Source organism: Solenopsis invicta, chromosome 5, assembly GCF_016802725.1.
Source record: "Solenopsis invicta isolate M01_SB chromosome 5, UNIL_Sinv_3.0, whole genome shotgun sequence".
NCBI classification, from domain to species: Eukaryota; Metazoa; Arthropoda; class Insecta; order Hymenoptera; family Formicidae; genus Solenopsis; species Solenopsis invicta.
The window spans coordinates 20,893,227-20,919,882 of record NC_052668.1 but is presented as its reverse complement, the minus strand read 5'-3'; the positions used below and the strand labels follow the sequence as shown (position 1 = coordinate 20,919,882).

General features: G+C 40.4%; 1 protein-coding gene across 11 annotated transcripts in view; it reads right to left on the bottom strand.

The window, feature by feature from the left end:
• Positions 1 to 26,656, bottom strand: part of LOC105195119 (SH3 and multiple ankyrin repeat domains protein 1) — a 121,428-nt gene that overhangs the window by 43,382 nt on the left and 51,390 nt on the right. Inside the window, exon 1 of one of the 11 annotated variants that reach the window (XM_039449894.1) lies at positions 4,244 to 4,711. The exons of the other annotated variants lie outside the window; for them this stretch is intronic. The gene's annotated coding sequence lies outside the window, so the exon portion shown is untranslated. Of the gene's footprint in view, positions 1 to 4,243; positions 4,712 to 26,656 lie in introns of those variants that run through there. 11 annotated transcript variants of the gene reach the window in all.

Genomic DNA, 26,656 nt, shown 5'->3' with positions numbered 1-26,656 from the left:
ATTCGCGCTGCAGTTAACAGTGTGTCGTGCTTAACGGTGATCTCGCGAGAGAGGATGAGAGAGCGTTAGAGAAGAGAGAGAGAGAGAGAGAGAGAGAGAGGATAGAAGTAGTAATTAAAAAAATCTAGTAACTGCACCGGTAGAAATACAACCCGGCGACAAAAAAGAGGGAAGGTGGGTACACGAAGGCAGCGAAGGACAGCGCGGGGTTAAGGTACGACCCTGACATTCTGGATCTCGCGGACGTGGGTGTGCGCACCGCGCAACTTTGTTGCCGCACTTTTTCGAGAGCATCCTCTTCCTCTCTCTCTCTTTCCTCTCCGCTCCGCTTCGGGCCGCTCCGCGGGACCCGCGGCGCGGCCGTATAATGCGCTCGCGCGCGCGCATAAAGGGAACGGCGTACGCGAAGGCCTTGGCGGGAGAGGTGGTGCACGACGAGGGTTATTTTTCAACGACACACGCTACGACGCCGCGGAAAGTGAATCGCGCCAAATAGTACAATTCAACGACGGCGCGCGCGCCTTTACGGCGTCCCCTTATCGCGCGACTGCGACTCGCGGGAAAGCACGGGCGGCGGCCGGTAATCTCGCCTGATTAATCCCAATTTTAATCCTACCCCACGGCGATGAACCGTCCTGCCAAGCCGTACGCGTGAAATATGCCGGCGAAATTAATATCTCCCCGATCTGCGTGCGAATGAATTCCGTCATGCGAAATGGCAATACACCGGCTATATGTGTACAATACCAGCGAATACTTCGAAGGATATCCTTCGAGGATAAAATTCAACTAATAGGATAAGATTCACTATATGTTGCGCGACAACGACGTCTAGCTCAATCATCTTGTTTTATTCCTCCCAATCCTACGGTATCCCATTACACGTTTATTGCGGCATTAATAACCTACGCGGGAATCGTTCAAGTGCCGTTTAATTTAATTTTTATTCCACGAACGTTCGACGTTCTTTTTTTTCGAAATGCCTCATTGTCGTACCAGCATCCCTTGTATGTACAATTTGAGCGACTTGTACTATAAATTACCGGACGAAAATCAGATAGAGACGCAGACTCGGTTCTCAACTTTCTTTAGATTGACAGGTTTAACTACGCGTAATCGTCTAACGCTGAGCTTGATTTATCTACTGTGAAAATCGCATTTAATATCAATGAAATAAGATGAGAAACACTTAACACTTAGCGTTAAATATCCTCTAAGGAAGGAAGAGAACATTTTAATGTTATTATACTGAGGATTCTCTTAACACTTTGTACACACGATTTAGCATGAGTGACTCAACGCATTTATTTTCATTACAAACCAGACAAAATAATGATTTCTAGAGATCACTCTATCTTTTTTTATTTTTAATTGATTGCAATATTTGATATTAAAAGGATTTTATATGAACTAATGAAAAAAATTAAAATTTAAATAATAATTTTGAGGTACATTGCTATCATATTCACATTGAATGTCATGTAAATAATTATTTTTTCCTAAGTCATTTTTGTTTCAAAATCATAAATTTTTATATGAAAACGTACATTTCTTTGATTTTTGTCGACTATAATTATGCATAACATTTATATAAATTTTTTTAAATTAACGCACTCTTTTTAGAGATGTAAGGATAACTAAAAATATTTTTTTATACTTGTAAAAATAATGGAAATTAACTCAAATGCGAATGACTCAAACGTGTGCAAAAAAGATGCTGTGTTTAAAAACAACGTATGTACACAGTGTTAAAAAATGGCTCTAACTTTTTTTCTAATCCCCAATACTTTTTAATATTATATAAAATCTAATTCTTGCTTCGCGTGTCTTGTTTTACTTATGACAGTTTATGCTTATATAGCATACAATTCCATTCATAAGCAATCGCAATCAATTTTGTGGATATCGGAATTGGTAGATATATATTATAAGCCTATATATATATATATATATATATATATATATATATATATATATATATATATATAATATGGACATAATATTACACATGTCCCCCATCTTGCGATCGACTACGATATTGTCTTTCCATGAGGACTTTCCCATCGCTGATCGTCCCCTTTGCTACGGCAATAAAAGATGTTTTCTGCGCATAGTAATTCCCGAAGTTAGGTGCGGCAATTTCGCGACACCCACCACTTCTCCAACGATTTTCTCGTTATCGATGCTCAAGAAATTTATAAGATCGTATACGTTCCGAAACATAAATAATATTCCGCATTATTAAAAGTCAAATATGCTTTTTTCGTGGCTCGGCCAATTCTCGGCATTCAAGGGCAAAGTGTTTTCAATCAAGAAAATGAGAGACTAGGATATAAAAATTTTCAAAAAAGAAAAATATGGAACTAAAATTAATTTGTCAACGTCGGATTTAAAGTTTTTATATTTGAACAATTTATCGATAAAAATAAATTACGAGTTGCTGTCGATAAAACGACACTTTGTGTTACAATAAACGTGCATGAGAATAAGATCCATGCATGAAACTTTCAGATTGAAAAAGTTTCCTTGCAAAGTTCCACTATTATGGCTCATATACTTGCCGAGAGCTTCAGTAATCGAGTGTAAGGATACCTTCGCAAAGCCTGCGGGGGCGGTAATATAAAGATAATACAATGATATTAAATAAATTTGTTGGATACGATGGGTCTGTAGGCGCGTAACAAATTGCGTCGCATTCACAGGTAAAAGAAACGCGGAAGGGAGAAGAATGTTACGCAGTAAAAAAGAGAATCGATGTCGCGGACTGAGAAAAAGAAGGACGATTCCCTCAAGGACGATTCCCTCTTTTCACTCCGTCGTTGCTTTAGCTGAAAAACACTCGCCCTCGCGGGAATTCGTCGGTACAAATAGCCCTTTTCGTCTCGTATACGCAGTTCGGGACAGAAAGTTTCACCGTTGCAATTTATTCACGTCACCACCTCGGAAAAGCGTAGAAATTTGGCACAACAGAGATTACATAAATAATTCTTTTGATGCTCGTGACCTATACTTGTTCACTGAAATAGAATTTAATGACATTTAAATTGTAATATGATTTGCGTTAAATTTTGCATGTAAATATCACATTAGCGCATGTAAAATATTTAAAAAAAACTAATTAAAAAATGTTGACATATTATTCTCGAAACATGTCTTCGTAAATTGATTAACTTGTCACGCGGCTCGTAAGTTATCTAGAATAGCGCACCCTTATTTTACTTTAAAGCCGGATGCTTTTCTGCAAAGCTGACTAATTGCTAAAAATGTCGAAGGCCGTCGCTTATTATCAACAACTCGGAGATGACGGTGCATTAGAGAAAAACATGAGGGTGTAGGTGGATCATGACAGAAATAGCGCAAAATAATTCCATCATTTATTAGACGGTCGAAAGGTTAAGAGGGCGACGAGTCGAGTTTAAAAGGCTGCATAAATGAAATCTAAAAATGTGACATCGATATGGATACCAGTATTATTGAGTATTCGCCTCGATTCTTTTATTAGCCGAGAAAGAAATTCTATATATACGATAATCCATCCTACACGTTGTTACTGTTTCATGACTTTATTACCAACGCTTCAAATATTTCCTTAATAATATCGAGAGCTCGGATACCGATTTATATCTGAAAAGTATCATTATCAAATATAAAGTACGATCAAGTATGATCAAGTATCATTATCAAGATAAAGGCAATCATTATTTCCTCTCTTGCTTCTACCATCGCTGCGTAGGATATAATGATGAAAATCGTTTAAGCATTACTTGGCGCGTTTATTGTTGTTATATCTTCTAAATTGAATAAAATAATGATGATTGTATGATTAAAATCATTCGAATACACGGCAAAATTTAAATTGATAGGAAAACTAAAAACGTCAACGTTTCAAATTAATTTGTAAATCAAAAAATATGCATCTTCTATCAATTTTGTATCAGATATACATCATTTGTGACAGACGTATATTGTCAAACACGTTTTGCAATTGTACAAATTCCTAATTCAAAAAAATTGTATATTTATGTTAAATAAAAATGAATGATACGCGCACATCTCTAATACCTATAAAGATGCAAATCTCTCTATTTCTACAATCCCTTTTAGCATCCGAAGCACAGAGCCTTGAATAGCATTCAATAGGAGATTCCAATTCAGATAAGTGAATTGGGCGTCTGACAACAATTAGAGACCATTCGGAATTCTGTGAAAGCACGTGTCAATACCGATACGTCTGGTGACTTACCCCTGGTTCAATGACCCTTGCAGCCACGAGCTCGAGAAAAAATGAGCGAGAACGAGTGAATCTCCTCGGTGCCGGGGTTATCGCGCGATATCGCCACCGGCGGCCATTGTCAAAAAACAACTGCGGAACGTACGAAACGTCCATCACCATATCGCACCAACCGTACCGTACCGTTGCACCGCGTTACGAAAGGCGCTTCGGGGTGGCCTCAGCAATATGGCGACGACACGACCCCCGATATCGCTCGTCGCGTATTCTCGATTGGAGATGACTCGCGAACGTCGTCGCCAGGACGAAACCCTCGTAGGTAGGAAGGGTGGTTCTCGCCAGGACTCACCGCCACCCTTCGACCACCGAACGTAACATCGGGGTAGGACAATGCTCGACGAAAGCGAAACGTACGACGACCGGCGGCGCCTCCGTGTGCGGGACCGAGCGTCGCGGGGTGCATTGCGCGACTACGGTGGGGTTCGAGGGGGCACCCCCGAGAGGGTGAAGCATCCCGCGGCGTAGATGGCGCCATGGCGCGGGTTTTCAGGAATTACGCTCCAGGGTTAGGCGCGAGGGGTGAGAGAGAGCCTGGTGGTGGATGTTGGTCGCCTGGCAACGACGAGAGATCGACCGAGTGCTCTTTCCGTCCCCCTCTCTCCTCCCGCCTTAGCGCCCACCAAGAGGGTTGGACACCACCCTCGCTCGTTGTTGCTTCTGCTGCTTGTACCGGTGACGACGCTGGTGGTCCACGGACGTGTGCGAAAGCAACTATATATCGGGAGTCGCGAGTGGGTAAACGATTAGTCGCGACCGGGGGATGGGACGTCGAGAGTGGAAGGTCAAGTGGAGAGCGGGCGCCTTGAAGGACATGCCAATGGTATATAAATACATCTCGCACATCTGGGGTGGATCCTTAAAGATAGAAGTAACGAAATTGGAACATCGAACGTATACGAATATTATATGTACATAAAAGAAAAGAATATACATTACGTACAAGTTTTTTTTTAGTACAGATGACCAATGATTATATGGCAATTATGACGTTTTAACGAACAATTCAATTGTACTATGTAAAATGTTTATCGTACATTACTTTTTTCAATATGTATAACTACGTTGCGCACTTTATATTCAAAATATTAACCCTACGCAGACTAACCTTCTATTAAACCAGATGATTTTTCCCATTTTACCAATTCTGCCCCAAAAATTTTTTTTTGAAAAACACAAACGTCTACCAGTGACCCAGGTAGTCAGAGCAGTGAAAAACACTGCAAAAAGTTAATTATAAATCGTGTCATAAAGGAACCATATACCGAAATGCATCGATTACACTTTCACATATTTTAACATTTTCTTTATAACAGTATATATGGCGAAATAAAGATCGCAAGTATAAAAAAGTGGTAAATACCGATGACACGGTATCCCCAATACGGTATTCTATCTACTATCCCGTGAAATATGAGGGAGGCTCGATCGTTGTTCGCTGTTTGTCCGTTCGTCCATTCTCCCTGGCAAACATACCGAAAATGGCGTGCGGTATTTCACATTGTTGTTTTAAGACAGCTCGATCGATACCTTCATCGTGGTATCGGTACACACCCACATTGTTGCGTATCGCCTCGCTTATAAATAAAACGATCGCTTAGCTCCGAGGTCTTGGTGAAAACTTTCGCCACGCTTTGATTCGCGGACGTTTTGTAACGTAACGAACCTCATTAGGAACGGTAATAGCGCCTTTTCTGGTCGTAACTCCATTTTCTGTAAAGTTGCAAGACGGATCACCGCTGTCGTTGCACCGTCGCCTTAAAAGTCCTCGCACATCCTACGGAAGCGGGGAATAATGAATGGTTCGTAAACGTAAAAAAAAAGGGAGAGAATCCTGTCGATCGTCGTCCGGTGATTTATCGTGATTCGATCACGCCGTCAAAGAGTCGCGATAACGCTTTGTCCGATAAGGCAAGAAAAGATGAGCATCCTACTGTCGTTCTCGCAAGAACATGATTCACGTCAGACTGTCCATTATTGTGCGATTGTTGTTATCGTGTGATTGTTGTTATCTGATAATCGTATTTGTACGACGAAATGTGCTTTTGTCGTTTATGAGATACAATCGCGAACGACAAATACATCGATTTCGAACTGCTCAGCATCACGCTCTTCAATTATTAGAAGATCGTCAGATTTGCCTTGCGTAATCGAAGTTGTCTAACGAAAACTGAGTACGTCAAGATAATAAATGTAAATCTTAATGAATTATTTTACCACCTATCCGCAACGAGGCATTTGAGACAATTACGTACAAATTTACATAATTGTCGATGTACTTGTACATTTCTGCGCTAAGAAATTTTACATGGCTGTTAAAGCTTGTTAATGACTGAACTTTGAAGGAGTCAAACCGGATTTTCCATGAAAAAACAGGAGGTTTCTCGTGACGTCACTTCCTCAGCATCATCGCGCGGATGCAGGCACTCGTGCCTGACGACTTTTTCGTCGCGCTCCACAGGGGAAGGGAACGAAAAACTAACGAGCGCAAGGTTCACTCAGATTAGATCGACTTCAATTTAGTTCACTCGTCGTTTGACCTCCATTTCAGATCGGCCGCCCTCTCTCCGGCTTTTAATTTGCGGAGGATGTGACGTTTCCTCGATGAATTTCATCGGTCGTCCCTCTCGACGACCGGTGCCGCTAAACTGGAACAATTTAGCATCGAGAACGACAGAGCGGCCAGCCCCAATTTTTATCGGGACTCCGCATTATAGATTTAATTGTAACTCAATCAAGGAAATAGGAAGTTTCAGAGTAAAGTGTTTTTTTTTTTTTGTACAACGAAACATTGCGTTGGGATCCCGATTCCATTACTTGAAATTGCGAATAGATATTCTAGATGTTAATTTATGGATTGAATTGCGGAATTGGAAAGTAAAAGTATTATGTAGTGTAATATTTATTACTTATGAAATATTACTTGTACTAAAAAAACATATTTTATCGCATTTACAAATAATTTAATTAAAATGCCAAACAAACCATTATTAATTAATTAGTATATGGTTAACATAAACAAATATTTTTTTAATTATATGTATTTCACAAAAGCATTAAATTTTTTGCTCTATAAAACAGAATAAAAAAAACTTAAGCTTTCAGAAAAGTTGTTTAGCTGAGATCGATGTTTTAACCAAAACTAAATATTTTGCTTTATATAACAATTTGTTTGCTTCTGCAAAATATAAGTAAATAAAAAATATATGTTAATGTAAACTGAAAAGTTTGTATTCGATACAGATTGTATTTTAACCAAACGTTACAACAAAACATTTTTTCTAGCGTATGAGGTATCAAAATAATATAAACGTGACCTAAAATTTTTATATGTAAAGTTTTTAAAAATACACGCAATAAAAATGCAAGTTTAAGATATTATATTGCTATTTTAATGAGCATCGTAAGACAATTTAACAAGAGAGAGAGAGAGAGAGAGAGAGAGAGAGAGAGAGAGAGAGTAAAAGAGCATAAAAATGCACGCGTTCTAAACTTCGTAGCCTTTGAAAGTTAATACAGGGAGGGTTTGAAAGAGGTTCCAAAATTGACCTGTTTCCGCTTTCCGAACATCGTCAGCCCATTAATTTAAAGGGATAGAACAAGGTACTCGGCCCTGCAGACCAGAGGTTTAGGTGATAGACGAGTGTCTGACGTATATTTGAAGTTTGATCGATTGATCACAACGCATCATCGCAATCTTTTATACGCCCACTTAGAATCTTCGCTTGTCAGCAAATATAGAACCCTCTTGGAACATCGTTAACTTTTCGGTCCTCGTATCACACATGTCAAAATAAATATATTAATATATTAATACATAGTCTATACTATTTGACAATTTATCTCAATTATTTTTCAAAAAATTTAATTGATAATAATTTATAATAATTTTTATACGTGTTCTTTGCAAATAACGAAACGTTTCAACATAATCGTTTTTCTGTTATTTGCAAGTATCGATGACTGCATTCACCGTTACGCGAGCATTCACCGTTACGCGAGGCTTTTCACCTCGCATTTGCATCTGTTTAAACGAATAAATAATCCCACGGTGCCGCGCGCGGCGATATTCTTCTCGGTGCCCGGCCTGAGTCTATTACATTCCCTGGCACGAGGAAGAAAGAGCCAGGAAGTCAACCGTGAGACAGGAAGGTCGTACCATCTAAGTTTAGAGTGTGTTTAGTCACCTACCGCGGCTACCTACACTTTTCCACCTACTCCGCCCCTTTATCTGCCGAGGTCCGCGAGGAGTCGTTAACGACCTCCGTGCGTGAAGGTAGGACCCTTTCAACGATAATCCTGGAAACTCGGATCTCGCGATACCGTCTCGTAAATTGGCACGCGGGAAAGACCGCGGAGCGTTATTCGATTTACGCGCAAATTAATTCCGCGCTTACTAATTCTCACGTCGTTCAAGGTATCCAATTTCCTCTTTCGTAGAAATAAGAATATTGCATAAAAGTAATTGTACTTGTTTCTTCTTAAACGACGTTTTACACGCGCGACATCAAAGCTTTCTTTGCGTTTCGCTTCGCAAAGCTTTCGAACCGAAGCAGAGAGAGAGAGAGAGAGAGAGAGAGAGAGAGAGAGAGAGAGAGATTCTGCGAAAAACGCTCCGTGAAATTCCGCTGTCTGAGAAGAGTATTATGGTACGTACGGTCTGTCTGCCGGCTGTTTCACAGTGTTAATATATATCTCCGCCGGTTATTCCAATATCCGTTGTCTACTCTAGACGATGATGCAAGCGTTTGCACTTCCCGCGCGCGCTGGCATACGTTCTCGTCTATCTGCCGCCGCCGTCTATCTATCGTGTCCCGAAGGAAAACCTGAATCACGAAATCCTCCGGGTGCTCTCTCTAAGAAAGGCGGAGGCAGCTGCGGCGCGGCGGCAGCTCCGTATAGAGCCGATACGTACGCGCGTGTAACATTTACACGTCCCCGTATCTCTTCGGCGTGTGTTCGTGCGTGGGTGTTTAAGCGGGTGCAGGAAGGAAAGGTGCGGGGACGAACGGAGAGGGGACGGGATAAAGGAGTAAAACCACGTTGTGGATGTGGGTAAGCGGGGACTGTAAATATCGCGTCCCTCTGCTGCCTACCTCGCGCGCAACGGGGAGGCACGTCCGGTATATATGGTATATCGCCTTATGCGCCTCTCTCGTCCTATCGTGCTGCTGCCTATGAAGACCGGACAGACGAACGGACCATTGCATGAAAAATACCTCACTAAATTGATAAATTATGGCCGCTTTAAATCAGCCAGATGCGGGGTCCGTTCTACCGAGACGGAGAGCTGGGGCCTGATTTAGGTAGCCATTCTGAATACCTCCCGGTAATAACTCTATTGTAAACCGTAATCAGCCAAGTTTATAGTAACGTTTTTAATAACGGCTTTTTTAGTAATTGTCAGCGTGGCATTTCTTTGAAACGTAGAAATCGTTAAGATTAAATTTAGTTGGAAAGTCCTTACAGACAGAATTAGCGTTTTAGGGCGAGCGCTCTAACAACCAAGAAAATAATGCGGAAAGAGATAGTATAGAAAATAAAATAATATAAGTAAAGAGTTACGCAAGAGTAAAATTGATAAGTGAAAATAAAAATAAGAACGCGAATTTATCGAAACCTATATTATAAGAATTGCACGTACGAGAAAGTTATCATGAGATTTAAGTAGTTGAGGCTGATTAAACTTGAGAAACAGACAATATTCTGTTCTTTCCTTACATTCATTTTTTGCGATTGATATCTATAATCACCGATTGGAACATAAATCTTTAGCGAAGGGATCGTTAAATCACGAGTGGTCTATCGAAAAGTTCTTTGCTATTTGTCGTTAAGACGAATCTTCCGGAGATGGGCGTACAAATCGAGATTTACGGCGGTTACGGCGGCCGAAACTCCGCGCTCTCTTGCGACACGGACAATGTAAGAAGTTGCGTCACACACCGACCGAGAATCGGCTTCGAGGCAAATCGAGGCCCGATCCGAAGAACTCGGACTGACGTTCCCGGAGGGGGCGCGGCACTTTCTCTCACCGGAGTTCCAGAGCAACGTGGAATCGAGGAAACCCCTCACGAATACCCAACACTTTGCTCCTTCGTTGCCGTCCCGATGTCTGCGAAGTTACCTTGCTTAAAATTCAATTTAACCAAAGTGGGAAATATATTCGTAGTCTGCTTAGAGTCTCTAGAGAGTGCATATAGTTGGACACACAAAATATTTTATTCCGCGAGAAGTTCGTAGGATAAAAATTTGCACGTCATCTTTAATACTTTTGTCGTCATTAACGTTTAAAAACAAGCAATTTGAAAATTTTAAAACAGATATCGATTATATTACCATTACTAAACTTTCGTAAAAAAAAAAAAAAAAAAGTTCAAGTACTGAAAGCTGAAGAAAACAATATACATTCAAGCAATAAAATGTATCATATATACGAAAAAACTAGATAAAGCAATTGTATACTAAATAAAGCTAAATAATATATTTAGCAATCGATTTTTTGTGTCATGTTCCTCATCTCATTTCTCAATGTTCTTGAAACGTTAATGCATTCTTAATACATCCAAGTTTTTATCTGAATTAAAAATGCGCATGAGGAAACGGCGGGAAAAGAGAAAATTAGGAACACAATCGGTAAAAGCGACAACGGACTAGGCGCGGTATGAAGAAAGAGGAAGAACACAACGACCGAACAGAAATTCCATCGTCAACCGGTCGGGACTCGCAATAGAATCGGGGGGTTCCTTTGACCGGTTGCACGTTCGAGCCTGCCTGACCACTTGTGATTCATTTTACGCAATAAGCCTTCGCTCGCGCCATGTATGCAATTCCATTTGTTTTCTGTGCGTCTCTTTTCCAAGTCTCGCGTGAAACACGGGATTTGCCGCGATAAAACTCCTGAGAAACGTACTCTACCTATTCCTTTACCCTGAAGGAAAACAAAATCCTTCCTCTCAGGATCCTAAAATTTCAACATATATTTTAATATGATAAAAATGTATATGCATACGTATCTTTATTTAGTACAACATTGATGTAAACGTAAATACGTTAAACACGGAAAGAAGACAGGCATTCTTTCACATACTTTTGTTATATCAACATTACGTGCAAAATTGCAAAACGTCATGTTTTTCGGTTTATATTGAGGAAGTAATCGTTTAAATGATAAATCCTGCTACTTTGTGATTTTAAGCAGTTGCTCTCAATTTGACAACTTCATGTGTGATTTGCTCAATAAGACAGTTCCATTAAGCTACACGACCACGTGCTTAAACCGAGACACGCGTTACATCATCCGTACTACAAATTCACACAAGTGCATTGAAGAAATGGTTCAAGTACTTGAACAAATAAGTAGAAGTCTCGTTTATCCGCAGAAAAATATCACACGCTTGAAAATAATTCATTTCTAGTCGATACTGTGAAACTCGAGATTTTCGCGCTGATTTAGTATTAAATTCTCTTGTACAAAACTGACAATGTCGCGAGATTAAAAGTGCTTTCCAGCCGAAACGCTAGTGAGTTTTTGGCAGCGGTGAACAGATGCGAGTCAAGGAGGCTTCGACCTTATTCCTATCACGTACTTGGCTGCTGCCCAAACTTTCCGGCTGTATCCTTAATCAAGGAATAAAGACCATCTTAAATGCTGCGCATTCATCGTCTGTATCTTGGCTCGCAAAAATGCTTACTTTCGGAAAATCATTTTATGAGTTTAGTTTTTCATATGCAAGCAAGTATATTATATTTCGAGAGCTGTTACTAAGGTTTAATATCCAGATAATGCATTTTGAAATATCTGCGAAAATCATTTAACAGATTGCGTCTCAATGTTGCATAAATAATATATTCTAAAAACAATGATTATTATGTAATTACTATATACCTTAAATAACAAATTATGTTGTTGCATTACATATAAATCATCAACATTTTAGATAATTTTCATATGTATTACATTCTAGATTCACGATAATAGATATTGCTTTGTTAAATCACATTTACTATTAATAGCAAATATCGTGGTTATGTATATAAATCTATATTAATATTTGACATATTTTTTATACGTATTACGTTCTAGATTCGCGACTATTATGTGTGATTGTCAAATTCACTCGACACGATAGCGATACCTTAGACGATCGATCTCTATTAGACAAACGCTACCGCACACGAGAATCCTTTTTTTGGAGTATCCTTGAAAATATCTTTCTCTCGCACCATCGTATCCTACTTTATTATATCGTGGTCCTGATGAGCACAGTATATTACACGATGACCGAGCGGTGCGCACACGCGGCTACCTATTACGATAAATACCTGGCGCGCGCGATCCGACCAGATCGGCGGGACCGGCTCCCTAAGACGGTGAAATATTTCCGCGATAGCCATAACCTTTCGCCATGGCTTCCCACGCCTCTCGACGAGCGTGTCCCGCCGCACCCGCGCTGACCACCGGCCGAACGAAACACATCCAGTTAAGCTGGATCGTGATCGGTATTCCCTTTCTCGCGTTTAGGCAGATCAATCAGCTAGATCTTGAACGAGACACAGGCCGCTGTAATAGGGCAATTGCACCTTAGACGTGTTGCGTGAAGCATTAGTTGTCGAATCTCTTGTCTACAAAATGCTTTGATAAAAAATAGAATATAGTTTCAAAATGTTGTGCTTTTCCTACAGAAATTTAAAATATTTAAAAAGATTAATAACATTTGCATTTTTAACTTAAAATTTAAAATCATATACAATATAATTGATATTAATTATTACGAACTAACATGAAACATTTTGAATTGGTAAACTAATGATTTATAGAAGATGTCCTAAGGAAATTAATCATCTTCCAAATCCGCAAGTCAATGCTTAGCTCCTCATCTTATCAACTACAACCGGCCGTGTAAATTCAAGGCTACGTTCGGCCGAAATACCCCTAGTCGGACCGCGGGGCTGCTGCATTATCCTGGAGGATTTATGCGGCTCCTTTCCCAAATGCATTCATCATTCCGCGGTGTCAGCGGCTCGCTTTCAGCCCGGTCTTCGTTCTCCTTTTATCTCCTCGCTCCTCCGGTTCCTCTCCATCTCTTTCTCTCTCCTTCGCTTCTCCCGGCTTTTGCCGAACTCTCGGCCCTTCCACTTTACACAACACGCACGAACACCGACGCAGCGCTCACTCTCACTCTCATCCGAGTCCATCGTCTTTCTCTTCTCTTCCTCCGCTTTCCTCCACGCCTGCAACGCGGCAGTGATTCTTGTTCGTTTTTGGCATTCACGTCCTCCTCTCTGCTTCCTCGATTTTTATTTTTTATTTTTACATCATCATATAGTGGCGCGGCCCTTTTCGGGCTCGGTCGCGTATCGGGACCACCCCGTGACGCTGGGTCTTGGTGATTCTTTATAACGCTTGTAACGGGTGTTGTGACGCTCTTCGGGACACCCTCTTTCGGAACGTGATATATGCAGGCGATACGATAACGCGCGCAAACGTCGACGACCGTTTTATCAATTTGCATAAACATACAAGCACATTCGAAATAATCATATTAGTTAGGAACTTATCGTTACACTCGTGACTACATGACTCAATTAATTATTAGTTGATGTAATTCACGTAGTTTAATTAAAATTGACGTAGTTTGACTAAAAAATTTATGCGAATACCACATGATTACGATAACCTTGTACTCTGATTGAAATTCAGCAGCCGCGACCTTGTACATATGAAATATCATGTACTTTAATGCATTCGAATAATCCATAGCCAAATGAGAAACGTATAAAAATAATTGGAGAAACCGTATCGCTTTGCGGCAAGCGCGGGAGATGCGAGCGCTCGTTGTTAAATGTGATCGTCATTACGTGGTTCTCGGACCACGTCTCGTCTCGTCTCGTCTCGTCTCGTAATTGCAACGCGGTACATTTACAGGAGTGAGTTCACGCAACCGCGAATCACTTCGTCTGGCCGTCCGTCTGTGCGTTTCTCGCTATTCTTACGCAAATTCGATCGCCGCGGCCGCGGCCGCGACCGCGCCGGCTCGTCCTTGCCCAGCGAAACTCTCGACGGTCAACGCTCGCCGTATGACGGGCCCGAAATTTGCATTTAAAACCATAGCTGCGGGCAGAAAAACGAAAAAGATGGCTTCTCGCGCGGTTTGACGGCGCAGACGAGCGCAGACGTGCCAGGCTAAAAAAGAATCGCGCGCGGTTCGACGGCGAGTTCGTGGGAAAAAAGAAAAGCAAGAAAAGACCGAAGCCGTGCGCTGTCGATGCACCAACGGGATAAAGAAACGCCGCGCCGCCGGATTGTCTTCGGGGCTTTAAACAGGCGCGCAGGCCGATACAGTTCACCGGCGAAAAGGCTAAAGGTGGATGCAGCGGCAATGATGTATCATTAGAACGCGTACCGATATCATTGCAAAATCATGCCACTTTTCTCGTACTCGAGATTAATGCTACCGGGTTCATAAAAAAGCGACTCCAACTGACGTACCACTTTCAAATGTTACAAGTACTAGAATCGTTATTATGGTCGAGACTTGGAGAATCGACGAGAAAAATCATCGTGTTGCACAAATGTATCTTGTGTAATTTTCTATAAAATATATGTTCGCGGAATAAATCTCTTATCTTGTCACAAGTGAAACAACCCACGTACTCCGGGGCACACCGGCACCGGTGCAATTTCATTTCCGGGTTCCATCAGCTCGACTGATTATTTTAAGAGAAGGAACGGATGGAGCGCGCGCGAGGGCGCGTGAAAGGAGACGCGTGCGCGGGAAGCAGAGAAGAAAATGTGACAGGAAAAGGCGGCCACGTACTCTCATGAAAAACAAAACGCAGGGACGGGACGGCGTCTGGCACAACACGTCTTCGAATAGATGAACAGAGGAGGAGGAGAAAGAACGGCAAAAGATAGAACGAAAGAAACGGGATGAGGTGGGAGTGGCGAGGGCAAGTTCCGGTGGAGAGTCGGAATATAACGCCAGCGATGCTGCCTCGACGTCGCGACGTCTTACAACCGCGAAGAAGAACTCGCGCACGATTTATTGGCTGAAGAGTCGAGAATTTATGCGGAGATTCGCGCTGGCAGGTGCTTCTACTCGCGATGAAAAACCAAAATTTCTCTCTAACCCTCCTCTCTCGGTTCTTGTCTTTTACTTCTCGTCTCTCTTTGAATTGCAGGAAACTGAAGAGGCCAGCGAGATGTCTTGTTAAATGCGATTAATATCTAACACCCGACTACTCGAGTGTTTGATGTCTCTCGGATCCTTTCGAATAAATTTATGTCTCGCTGAATACAAGACTGGAGAACCGCGAGAATTTGCGCTTCGTCATATTCTCGTGTCACAGGATTAAATTGTAATTCAGATAAAAGAGTCGTCTGCTATTCTTATTGAAATTTAATTGTGCACAATCCATAGTTTGCAGCTTACATTTTTGATCATGAGCTGTCTTCTTTTTCTTTCTGCTTAAGTTTCGCGAGGTTTGCTTGACTACGTAAGATCGGATAGGAGTTTCGGGATGCTGGCACAAACCGATAAGGAACGATGTCCTAGCTAATCCTCGGAATGGCTGAGCAGCCGCGGCGACGACCAAGGAACGATGTAAAAAAAAAAGAAGTGAAAGAAGCAGCAAGCAATAGTAAGAAAAGAGTGGAGGGAAGGAGAGTTTTGCCTTTATCGTTTGTACGGTGCTCACCTTGTTTTCCCACCCGTGGTATTCATTTCAAGGACAGGAGAAACATTTCGATCGGTTGTAAGGGAGATTCCCGGCAAAGATTTTCTGCGGGGCAGCTAGCAAAAGGATGCACTAAATCTTGCCCGGATATCTCGTGAGTATATCAGAGTCAGTGTGGCAGCGGGGTGCCCGATACAGCCACTCTCGATGCTGCGCGCTCCGCGCATCGCAGGACGAAGGAGAGAGGCTGAGAGAGAACGAGAGAGAGAGAGAGAGAGAGAGAGAGAGAGAGAGAGAGATGTGAGAGAAACAGAAGGGGAGATAGAGAGGGAGAGAAATGCTGGTTGCGGTCGCCGCTGCTGCCGTTGCACCGTCGCGTCGCCTCGTCGTCGTTACATCCCGTTCCTCCGCTTCGATCAGGTATGTATCGACCGTTACCGAGACTGCCGTCGCCTCGCGTACACACGTTATTACGTTCCAGTCTGCAGTTCGAAAAAGATACCGCTGCAAAAAAATTGCATGAAATAGGCTAAGACGGCCGAATCGTCGCGCCGCGCGCCGGTCGAACAGGTAGCACGGAGAAACTTGGCGTTTTACGTCGACATCGCCTCTACGCGGCTAATTTATTGGTCGGATCGAGTTATCCCCCTTTACGATAAGCCGGACAAGACCTTTCGGTATCGTCGATTACGTTTTGCAGAACGAGATCGTCAAACGACGGGTTTTACTTTTAAGATATATTGGCGCACATTTGTCTAAAGATAATAATTAACTGTTTATGTAGTGACACACGTTACGATCACTAGGAAAGAACGCACGACACATCGTGTATCGGACTTCGATACGGCCCTGAGTTCAGTGCACCGAGTTAGAAGCGTTCGCCAATACAATGGAGCTGTGACCCCGCCTGACCCAGCCGGCCGAATCTCAGGGATAACACCTCGTTGTTAAAGCCATCCTAACCATGCTCGTGTAGCGTAAAGCTAAACGAGATCAAAGTAGACGAGTAGAGGGGAGATGCATTATATTCACACCTCGACACACAATTTTCCTCTAAAAAAAAAGTGAATTAATTCATTCGTATATTTATTAAGCACTAAAGTAATTTTTTCACGAAAAATATTTGGATAGACGAAATATCCGTTATGTGTAAAAATATTTCGCCCATTGCAATATTCGTTAATTAAAGAAAAAAGATCAACGTCATTTCAATTTATCATTGTTTAACTCAAGTTAATTTTTAAATAAAAAATGAAAATAGGTAGATATTTTTAAATCTAAAAAATTATAAGATATTTGTGCTAATCGTGCTTTTAGTAACACAGGTTGCATCGCGGTAATATAAGCCGCGTTTAAAAAAATGACGGCTATCAATTGCATTGATAGACGCAAGACCGCAGAATCTCGTCGCATCGACCTTGAAATTCAGAAGAGCCAAGCATGCGAGAAGGGGAGAGTGGTTTGGCCAGAAATTTTAAGTGTTGTCGCCTCGTCGCTCGTCTCGGCGATCCATCATAGCGCGATGAAAGAGCGCGCACATACACACACGCATCTCTCACGCACAATGTAAGCTCGCAAAAAATACGCGCGAGTCAAATAATACAACGATCCTCGTGATAAATTGATGTTCTTCGTGCCTCATCGCCAAAATTTTAATTTTACATTTATGTCGCACTCGAAAAAATATATCACCTATTACATCGCTTTTTTTTCATTGAAATGCTGTAACCGATGTAGGAGCCCTTACAGAGGAACAAGTGATTGCTTCCTATCCCGCTGGACCGCAACCCCAAAAGTCCATCCCTCCCACAGTGCAACCTTATCCTGTCACTCTTCTGCGTGCGCTCTCTCACAATCTTTTTCTCCCGTTTATTCTCCCTTTTTGGCCTATTCGACGGGGATCTCGTTTGATCGTGATCGTTTTATTTCACGGCCGGCCACACTTTGATCCCTCATCTCTTTCATCTGCGCATCATGCCACTCTTGGCCATCACGCTTTTCCCCGTGGGACCTCTGCACTTTGCTATTTTATCATACACTTTTATCACACACTGTTAGAATCAAAATGCATAAAGCGCTTTTCTAGTAATATATTCTGCAAAAAATAAGATTGTATTATATCAATAATATATTACAATAAACAAATTTTAAATAATAATGTTCAAGCAAAATTAATAGATTTCATTATTTTGACCCAATGAGTTCTATTGTATTTTTGTGTAAATTATCCCCTCAAATTATTCACGTCGTATTAAGGATCTTGCAAATAGCCTACATATGTATATGCCTCGTTTGACAGCTCTGCATAGTTCATTAAACTTCAAAAAACAATGATAACACTATAGAGCCATTAGAGAGAGAGAGAGAGAGAGAGAGAGAGCGAGAACAGCATGCTCCAATAATGAGTCAACGTGCACGGCAACTTCGTTTAACGAAAGACCACCATCGACATAAAGAAATCGTCTCATCCTATTCTCCTCAGCCGATTTTCCATATCATTGCGCTCGAGTCCCCAAGACGAGCTTTCGTGGTATCGAATTTTCTTCTCGATGTTCGGCCCAAGGTAGAAAAAAAGAAAAACCAACGTTCGATGAATCTCAGGATAATCAAGAAGGATGGTAAGTGGCGTAACAATCACGGGATTGATGCAGAAAGAACGATTTTTGATGGAAAGGGCTTTTTTTGTCGATACTCGTTATGATACTTAAAAAAAAGGGATAAATGCTTGTGAAGTTCTCTCAAGCAATCTTGAGGCATCTCTCTCTCTCTCTCTCTCTCTCTCTCTCTCTCTTTTCTCTCCTTTCAATATCTTGTAATATCTTCTTTAATATCCGAACATTGACAATAAAGATTAGATTTTTATTTTTTGTTATACAATACACATTTGAAATATAAACACAATTAAAATCCAAATTAAATTGTTGTAATAATTATTACTTGAAATAATTATTGCTTTAAACTTTCTCTCTTTAGAAGATCAATATATTTATCTTTCAGAGGATTCGTTGCATGTATAAAAGCGAGCAAATCGGACCGCGCCCTTCCTAGCCGCAGGAGAGTTACTGTGACAGAGAAACCGGAAGCGTGTTGGCGCGGCGGAAGTTCGGGGGGCAGAACGCGATCCTATTTCTGCAGTCGCGTCTCGGTGGTAGTATTACGACGGATGTGGCAAAACTGTACAGTCATGACTCAAAAAGACGCTAGCGGTGAATTTTGCAAGAAGAGAGGCACGAGAGGCGGCTCGTAAAATACACCATTCGCGCGTACTCAACTTTTCCGTCTCTCACATTTGTAAGAAACATTTAAACAAATATTTCGCATTCATGTGGGCAAATAAACTAAAGAAGGAATAACTCTATATATATGTTATAATATTATTAATAAAGTTATTCATATTATGTAGTATATATACACACATGTATACATGTAGAATTTTGTTTTTCTTATTGCTTAAATTAAAAAATTTTAACGCAACATAGTAACTTTGAGATTTATTACAATATAGTAACGATGGAGAACGCAAAAAGTTTCCTGACAACCAAGACAATTTTCGATTAAAGTACAACCATGTAAGAACATAAAATTCATCGCTACGTTCATTCGTTGCCATCGGGCGACCACGTCGAATTTTCTTACGAACGAACTATTAACCAAGTGTTTCGATGTTGCATGCGTGTAAAAAGATGCGCGCGTGAAATAGGAGCACGGGCGCATACGGCGTGCGCGGACATTATATCTCCACGCATGAAGTGCTTAATGCAATTACATTTCACTCAGTAGCTCGTTTCCGTGTTACTAATTAACGGTCATCGTAGCGTGCAAATAGGCGCGACGATCCATCTGATATCAAATAAACTCTCCTCCTAATAAGATGGAATGTGATGCAAAAATATTGCAAATTGCATAAGAACCGCGCAATAAATTAACTTAAAATGGAATAATGCAAAGGAAGCTCTCGTAGTCCGGCGAGTACGAGACCATCGGCTCAGTGACCCGGGTTCAATCTCAGCCGTTCACCTTTGGATTGTTCTTTGCGATATGTAATACTCTAGTGCCTCGATGGTCCGCGAGTCACCACGCAACTACTCTTCGAGCCTTTAATTAAGTATTGGGTGTAACTTTCAGTGTCGAGCATGTGAGAAACATTAATTTAATTAACTTAATTTAGTTAAATAATTGAAATAAAAATTTAATTTACAGAGGAAGGGATGTATTATTTACTTGACTTAAAAACACATATCATAGAAAAACTTACAACTGATGTTATTTTGCAATTTAAACGAAAGGAAATATCGGATTGTGGAATGCGTTTAAAGGATTAATTACAACTCAGTTTCAACCCACTTTCTCAAAGAATTCGAGAAAATTAGTTTTAAAGTCAAGAGAAAATTGAATCTATTTTAATTTTCTCAAGTTCTTAAAAAAAAAAGTAGGTTAAATCGTCGCGTTGCAGATAAACTTTATCCTTCCTCTTTTACTTCATCGAGATATAGAACAGCATTATTCTCGTTTCCAAGTGTTAATATATATCAAAGGAGCAAATGAAAATTGGAAACTGTTCTCGTCGCCCGACAAGGCGGACTTTACGGCCGGCCCTGCTCCGGGACCAGACTATTGATCCTACCGGGGATGAGGGAGATGACGGGAGAGAAAACAGTGAGAAAGAAGCAGACAGAAGTAAGGGGGTGCCACTCTATATTATTAACCCGTCGTGAACTCGTCTCCGTCATATAAATTTCGCGGCATTCCATTTACGCACGGAACGAGCTTTCACCCCATGTTCGAAGTACGCGAATGGCAAAACGGCTTTTCGTCGAGCGGCTGACGAGTTCTGGGTGCGAAAGATGCGAGGGGTCCGTAAATCCATTCGCGAAAATCCTCGATGTCGATGAAGGAACTAATCCCGTCGTCACAGGAATGGCCGTGTCGCAATTAATTACGCAATCTCTAAATCTATAAGTATCTAGGTATATCTTTCATTTACATGTATACTTGTCGAATTTATTACAATAATTATGGCAACAATCATTGTCAGCGATCATGATTAATTACGATTAATATCTGTATATATCTATTTGAGAAATAGAATGAAGAAATCATGAATATATAAAAAGTTAAGTATATACGAGATTGAAATAGAAGAAAAAATTAAGGAGCGGCAGACCTTTTTCGGACAATAACATATGTCCTTTCTGTTCAGTGTATCGTGAATGATAGATCTTGACTTAGGATCAACCCACTGCTCGTTTCCTTTTTAATTAAAGATTATAAATAACAAATGAGTTTTAGCTTTCAATATCTTATTCCATCTATATCTGTACCTAGTTGAATTGGATTGTGTCTTGCTTCCACTTTCCATCAAATATTGATTGCACTATCGCTCACAAAAACATGGGCCTACGTATAAAAGTATGTGAATGTCCGCGATATATTCAACTCCGATTCGTGGGTTTGCTGAGCGAATGGGTTCGCTAACCAAATGACTATGCGGATCAGTCGTTCCTGCGGGATGCACTACTTGTCATACCAGATTTTAGTGCACAGCTGTCTATGCGGTCGACTTAATTTTCTGCTCATGTAAAACGTCATTGCGATTAACCTCGCTAGATATCCCAGAAATAAACGAGGAAATAAAATTGATAACTTTTCGATAACCTCAACGTTATTAAATTTTATGTAATATTTACAAAAAAATAAAAATGTAAGAATTTATATCATTTTAATTCTATTTTAATTCTGTAAACGTGAAAAAATAGAGAATTAAGCACCTTAAATTTTACATCTATGTGTAACGACGTCGTATCATATTCATATTTATTGAATTTTATCTCGGGCCAGTAATACATCAAAGATGCGAAGAAAATATTACGAACGTTCATTGAACTATCGTTCAGCTGGGCAAGTAATATCTCGATCATTAGCCTTTCTCAGGTCAAACAAATTTACACTTTTAGAAAGCTATTTCTTGCGGTTGATGATCTCTTCTAAATGATCCGGCTCTATTTAAGAATTTTTCTTGCAAAATCAAAGTAATTAAAGCTTACTACATTGCACACACTCATCACTCATTTTTACATAATGTGATTGCTTAAAAATAAGATATATGTATTAGAATTATATAACTCGTTTGCTCTCTAGTATTTATGTTCTCTACTTAGTAAATTTTTAGGTCTCATCACCAATCATTAATCTCCTCAAAAATATTTTAAAAAATTATGCAAAGAGAAATTAAAAAAGAAATAAATTATAAACCCACAATCCCTTTTCTTTCATTTACTTCCCCTAGTAGAAATATAGATTCTATCTATTTCACTGATGTCTCATTCCATACATTTCATCATGTCTGGACGTCGTCGCGTTGGACAAAGAAAGCGATGATGCAAGGTCGTTCGACGAGACAACGGTTCGCCGAGAGATCAGACCGACAGCCTAATCCACCTGAGGCTCAGGTATGAAGGCGTTCGAACTGAATTCTCATTAAGAACACCTCGATGCTCCGAGATTTATTAACGAGTTTATTCTACCCGCCTTAATATGCGCGGAGGCGCGACCGAAGCGCAGTCGGAGCGAGCCGGGTCCGAACCGAGCGGAGAGCCGTAGAGTTTCAATTAGATGTGGTCATAATAATGCGCGATCCCCCGGCCCGCCGTGACGGCCGATGGTTGATGACCCGCCTGAACCTTAGGAGGAGAAATACCCAGCACCCCGCGAATGAACGGGTCCCCAGGCTTTTCCTTCCACCTTCGTGATACCGAGTTGTTAGTCACGGCGTTTCCGGGTTGCAGGACGAGATTCTTTCTACCGATCACGACGTGTCACGCCACAGCCTCGCGTATCCTTCTCTCCTCTCTCTTTCTCTAACTTTATCCTCTTGCCTCGCCCCTACGAGGCCTATCGCTTCTCCGCTTCAGGTTAATCCGACTCTCCTTTTCTCTCCCTCGTCTCTTTCTCTCACGCTCTTTGGTCGAGAGCGCAGTCACCTATTTCAAACGACTATGCTCGACGGTCGCCTCAGGTTGATCCGACAGCGACGCACGAGAGAAGCCGATCGGTGCAATCAAGAGGATCGGTTCACGAAGGTGTAAGGACCACTCTTTTTCTCTTCCTTCCCCTCTCTTCTATATAGATCTATTTACCTCTTCAACGGTTAGCGAAAGTAAAGCGATGGATTATACGCGCGAATGTATATTGCATCGGCGAGAGGGGGCGAGCGAACCAACTTCCAATATCTGGCCCACTTTCAGCGTTTCAAAGATCGACCGAGATCTCGCAAGAGCACGCGGATTACGTTGTAATTGCGCTGAATCGCACGCTGGAAAATCTTACGTATATCGATTTCGGTAAGCTTCGCTTAAGCTTACCGTATCTAGGTCACTATAAGCTTGTGTCGAAAGAACATGGTAAAACGAATAAATAAGGTTTTCTAAAACTTTTCCTTCGCAAGTAAAAATGTTACTTACTGAATTTTTGAATAAAAAAGTTTCAATTTGTTTTCACAAATAAAATATTTCAATTAAAATAAATTCAAACGCTATATACCGAAAGTTCTTATACTCTTCTTTAGCGTACAAGATATATATAAAAATAACGCCATTAATTAATTTATAATCTACCATTGATAAAAAATATAGTCTTGAAAACTAATATGGTTTAAGCGATAAAAAAATGACTACACGCGAAATATATTTGTCATATTTTCTGCAAAAAAGAAATTTATTTGCCGTCACAGAGGATTCAAAGACAGTCGCAATAGAAGGCTTCTCGAATCGTATTTAATGAACTGTCAAGTATCAGAACCACTGGTAGACACGCGATTTTCCAGTTGAACATCCTCCGAGAGGCCTGTCCCATTGTTCGTGAATAATGGCACCCGTTGTACACGCGTGTCGTACTGATTATGTCACGTATTGCAACGCGTGGAATGCATACAAACAAAAACGTCGTCCCAGCGCGCCGCGCGCCGGTTCCAGGCCGCGAGACGCGCGTTTCCGAGGCAACGGCATTTCCATCAGCACCCAGACGTGTCGAAAGTAGCAGCATTAACCAGAGAGAAGGAGGAAGTCGGAGCGCGACGGTATCGCGGAAACCGGACGGACGGTATCGAAATTATAATGTGAAAAGTAGCGTGCGCTCGCGCGGCGCGTCTCGCTTTCTCGGAGATAATAGATTATCCCGGATTATGTAATAAACACGCTGAAAAATGTGCGCCGGGAAACAACGCCTGATGAAAGTCTTCCGTATTCCAGGGAACGAGAGTCTATACTAATGTAAGACCGCTCGGTATGCATAAAATGTACACGATTTACTTTTTAATATTTACATTATAAAGTTCTTATTTCGCTCCCTTTCTATAAATCACTCTCAATGTAAAATATTCGACGTAATCGCTTAGACGTAATTATTGTAAAATGTTTGTCGTAATGACTAATAATAATCCCATCGTCTGACTTAAAAACTGAAAGTGATCGTACTTTACTAACAAGGCAAGAGCAGCATTGAAAAGAATTCGTTTCCACGCGTTGCACCACGATGTATTTGTTCGTAACAACTTTTCGTAATATTGTGGGAAGTTATTGTCATAAGCACGTTGCTGTGCGTTACATTTTCCAAACATGTGTGAATCGCAATAATAATTTCATAAAGGAGAAATTAAATTGCATATACGTATATCCGTAAATTATTGTTACAGCTAACTTAACGAATTATTGTATCTTATTCTATTAAGATAAAAATCAAATTCGTTCTAGACAGCTTTTTCCACTTTGGAAAATGTACGTCGCTACATTCTTTTTCTATCGATTTCTGTGTCATTAAAAATGAAAAAGTCCCGGCTACGGCAAATTTAATAATTAGGCGAAAGTTACTGAATGTATATCAATTGTTAAATCGTGTCCTATCAATAGCTTATATCTCTACTTAATATAAGTACCATTTAGTGACAAGAATGTAAAATAAATGAAAAACAAGTAATATAGATAAAAATGTAACATGTTATATCTCTGTTTAGTGCCAAGAGCACTTAAAAAAAATCACAGGTATGATTTAGGCGACTAGTTGTTTACACATCTTTTATAACTTTTATAGCATGTTGCAAAAGGCTTATAATAAATTAATTTGTTAGCGAAAAGTTGAACATTATAATATAAGTTAAAATTTCCAACCTTTGCGTACTAATCAATACCAAATGAGAAATATCATAAAAAATAACTAAAGTGGATGCATTCGACAACTCTCCCTTAGACGTTATAATTAGTGTAATGGATATAAATAAAACTAATGTAACTTATATAACTGAGAGAAAACACGCATTCATTATCTTCTTTTAGTCCTTGCAATTCAACAAAAATCTTCGTTAAAAGAACTGTTATCGAGGAATAAAACGCGGCTAGGGTGAGAACGTTAATTGCCGGCGTTATGGCCGACTCGTATATCATGCTGGGGATAGATTAGTGGAAAAGCGTGCGCAGGATGCGCCTGGCTGCGCGAACGAATATAGCTCTCAGTTCGAAAACGGCGCGGCGCGTTGTTGGAACGACTAATGGACACCCCAGGTGAAACCATCAATAACGCGAGAAATTCTTAATTAATTGCCGCATATGGTGGCTAATTAAATGCGATACACGCCACGACGCTGGCGGCCGACATGCCTCCCGCATCGTCCTTCCGCTTTTTCTCTCCTCCATGCTTCCCTCCATTCCTTTATTTTATCCCTTTTTCTTTTTCTGTCTCGCCTCTCTCTCTCTCCGTTTCGCTGATATTCTTTTCTCTCATTCTGCCCCTGAACGCGAAAGCGCGATTTAATTCCAATTTTAAAAATTTGCTCATTTATATATGAATTACGCGTTCAGATAAAAACTAATAAAAATTTATATGACTGTCTTCGTCTAGCTATCACAAAAATAAAGAAGAATATTGGCACACGTAATGACCGTATGCAATAATTAAATTAGTATTAACAAAAGCTAAAATATTTATATTTATAATTCTATACAATTAATATTTTATAAATTACGTATTTGTTTCTCTATATGTTAATATGATTCACTTTACGCCTTCATAATTGCAATTGGATAAATGCAAATATTAATATGAAACAAATTAATAAACGCAATACAAACATCGTACTTTGTTCACATTAAATTTTGTGCAATGTTTTCTTTTGGCATTAATAATGACGCATTTGAAATGTTGCTTTATCTAGATCCGCGTGCACCCACGTTGCTACGTGCACGACGTTACAGCTCATGCTAAGAGCGAGAACATTGGCATGCAAACCTGACAGGTCACGACAGAATATTCTTGGCATCCCAACGGCAGCAGATTGAAGCCATGCACAAAGTAACATTGCTGTCATAGCCACGGGGAATCCTCTAGTATCAAATTTTTTTCTTCCTTGGATTCCTTCGAGCGCTATTGTTAGATATAACCGGTCATCTACGCTCGCAAAATATTTCAAGAGGTCAACATATACTCGAATGCGCGGACGCATCGTAGACTTTTATATTTAATCATACTGCTTGTAACAAAATAGCTTTAAAAGAATCAAACGTCATACAATAGTCAAATATTGCCAAATAATTAATAAATACATTAAATTAATAGTTTATAAAAAGAAGTAATTATTAAATAAATTATCATTTTGCAATTTTATATTTATATCGTTAATATTTTTCAAAGAGAGATCTACTCTTT